General features: G+C 54.1%; 1 non-coding gene across 1 annotated transcript; it reads right to left on the bottom strand.

The window, feature by feature from the left end:
* Positions 1-260: 260 nt before the first annotated feature.
* LOC137637704 (5S ribosomal RNA) lies at positions 261-379 on the bottom strand. Its single transcript, XR_011043761.1, has one exon. It is a non-coding gene; the product is annotated as a 5S ribosomal RNA (ribosomal RNA).
* Between the last annotated feature and the right edge of the window lie 264 nt (positions 380-643).

The raw sequence follows: 643 nt of genomic DNA on the forward strand, positions 1-643 counted from the left end.
CCATTGCAGATCTAATCGTTCCGCTGGTCCCATAGGGGCCAGAAAGTCCGGTTAATCGTTGCTTTGATACCACCGGAACTTGGCCCGCCTCACAGGGAACTTATCCTGAGGCGACCGTTCGGGACTTTAGACGGGTCAATGGGGAAAAGAGACCCAAGAAACGTTCCAAGGTAGGGCTGAAAGCTCTGCTTGACTGAGAACAGGTACTGCGACTCTCCTCAGCCTTGCCACAGTCAACTGAAGGGAAGGCTCGGAGAAGGAGGCAACAGCATCTGGTGTTCCCAGGCGGTCACCCATCCAAGTACTGACCAAACCCAACGTTGCTTAACTTCGCTGATTGGACGAGAAGCGGTGTTTTCAACGTGGTATGGCCGTTGACTCAATATCATGGCTAGATACTCCAGATATTGAGGCAGAAGCAGAGAAGGCTCCAAGCAAATTACCATGATCCCTCACTCTTGGTAAAGACCCGGAAGCTTGTCCCGGCGCTGAAGAAGGTCAAACCCGAGCCTACCGGCGTTGACCAGACCTCCAAAAAGCGAAGGAGACGGAAGCATGCTCCTGAGCGGCCATGAGGAAAGCAGGGAGAGTTCTCTGGGGAAAAACCTGCGATGCCGCGGCGGGATCGCCACACCGCATCTTA

This window comes from Palaemon carinicauda, unplaced genomic scaffold (assembly GCF_036898095.1).
Source record: "Palaemon carinicauda isolate YSFRI2023 unplaced genomic scaffold, ASM3689809v2 scaffold93, whole genome shotgun sequence".
Taxonomy (NCBI): domain Eukaryota; kingdom Metazoa; phylum Arthropoda; class Malacostraca; order Decapoda; family Palaemonidae; genus Palaemon; species Palaemon carinicauda.